Here is a 2,500-nt window from a genome sequence, read left to right on the forward strand (position 1 = left end):
AAAAACGAAAACGAGGTGTGATTTTTTTTTTCGTTAACTGAAATAAAAATTAAAACAAGGCTTTATAAAAAAACGATAACTAACTAAAATAAAATAGAATTATAGAGAAAATGTCCTTAGTTTTCGTCTTTTTCAATGTATTTCATAGGTGCCAATTTCATACATAGCCTTTTAGTCTATCTTCCGCCGTACCACTTTTAGTACACGCCCCTCACCTGGTATCATGGCGGCAAAAGTCGGGAGAAATCGACAGACAGAGTCCTATTTAGGAACAGTAACGTACGGTGAGGTTCGTGGCTGGTGAGGCACTCACTCTTTCAGAGTCAGATTTACAAATATATAAACCCAATACAGTAGCTTAAATCACCATTCAATTGGCAGCTTGCACATTGACTACTGGTTGTTTTTCATATCAGCATTCTTTAGTTTACACACACATAGTCTGGTAAGGTAGCTACATAGGCTACAGTTGGCTGCTGCTAGCTTGTGATGAACTCGTGTTAATATGTGTGATTATGCACTCGTGAATATGAACTCTTACGAAGTTGCACAGGCCCCCTGAGGGTCTCCGCTGTACGTCCAAAACCAAATCTATTCTTGAGGTTCAAAATATTTTCAAAGCAATTTGGCTTTGGATGTGAGAAGTCGATCGAGTTATCTTCTGTCCCGTCGTTTGAAGCATACTTTTTAGCTACGGCATTGGTCTCCCATTATTGATCAATTCACGTTTTGATTGAAAGTCCAGTTATGAGAAATGTTTTAGCTTAGCTAAAGAATCTTCCATTTTCGTAGTCAAGGTAAAATATAAGAAGAGTAACGGCAGAACAAGCATAAACCCGACCGGTGTGCTCTCGCACACAGACATATATACCTATGTATATATGTCTATGCTCTCGCATGCTCCCTTCATTGAAGCAGAGGTACTGTTTGCCTCCTCTCCATGCTTTTTCACTGCAGCTTTACGTCAGATCAGCTAAACTAAATAGGTTCTACGCATGCGCTCAACCCAGTTTGTGAGGGATTGCGCAATCTGAGATGAGGCAACAGCTCGTCGCTGCCTCACTGTCTCGCTGTCTCCTGTCTGTTTGAACAGGACATGCGCAAATTCAAGCAAAAAAAATAAGCTTCCCTGACTGGCCCCCCTTTGGTCTGTTGCATTCCGCAGTAAAGACTAAAACTAATACTGAAACTAATAAAAACTAAACTCAAACTAAGCATTTTCAAAAAATAGAAACTAAACTAGCAAACCCGCTTTAAAAACTAATTCAAACTAAACTGAAATTGAAAACAAAAAGTCAAAACGAAATAAAAATAAAAACTAGTGAAAAATGCAAAACTATAATAACCTTGCAGTGCACATGATCAATGATCAGCATATCAGTAAACTATTCATTTTGGATCACTATAGATGGAAAGATGCTGTATTTTGACAGACAAATGAAATTATACACTTGAAATATATTTATTATAAATACATTTACATTACTTTATTCATTTTTTTTGCTTTGTTTTGTATGTCTGCAGCCTTGTTACCAACTATACAAAAGTGGTGCAATACAGCATTTGCTTGGAAATGTGCATGTATGAAGGAAAAATATAGAAGTAGTATCCCACTATCACTGCTGTATATGAAAGTCATGGGCTATCAATTAGACAAAGTGATCACTGCATACTCCAGTGTCATAACCAGGTGTGGATCTGGATCACTGCATACTCCACTGTCATAACCAGTACTGGATCTCAACACTGCATACTCCAGTGTCATAACCAGGTCTGGATCACTGCATACTCCAGTGTCATAACCAGGTCTGAATCTCAACACTGCATACTCCAGTGGCATTACAAATAAAATGAATTTTTATTATTATTATTATTATTATTATTATTATTATTATTATAACCAGGTCTGGATCTGAACAAGCTGCCGTCAGGGTTCCTTGCTTAGTTATTTATTTCCACCACCTGTGTATGTCAGATATTTTCTCTCACTTCATGGATTTTTCACTGCTTTTATACATATTTACATGAGATATGCATGTGCTGATTGAGATGCACTGTGTGTGTGCTTGTGTGTGTTTAAGTGGAGGAGTTTTGTTTGTTTGTGTGTGTGTGTGTGTGTGTGTGTGTCTGTATGTGTAAGAGAGAGAGAGTGTGAAAGGACTGTGTGTGTGCGTGTGTGTGTGTGTGTGTGTGTGTGTGTGTGTGTGTGTGTGTGTGTGTGTGTCTGTATGTGTAAGAGAGAGAGTGTGAAAGGACTGTGTGTGTGTGTGTGTGTGTGTGTGTGTGTGTGTGTGTGTGTGTGTGTGTGTGTGTGTGTGTGTGTGTGTGTGAGGACAAACGCCCCTGTAGGTTGTCTGCTCTGGTGGCTCCCGCTCTTATCATGATGAGGCTTTAAAGGCCATTTCCTCCCTAACAGGAGATGCCATCCCACACACACACACACACACACACACACACATAGACACACACACACACATCCCACTGGCGCCCCACTCACGCT

This window comes from Clupea harengus, chromosome 1 (genome assembly GCF_900700415.2).
Source record: "Clupea harengus chromosome 1, Ch_v2.0.2, whole genome shotgun sequence".
NCBI lineage: Eukaryota > Metazoa > Chordata > Actinopteri > Clupeiformes > Clupeidae > Clupea > Clupea harengus.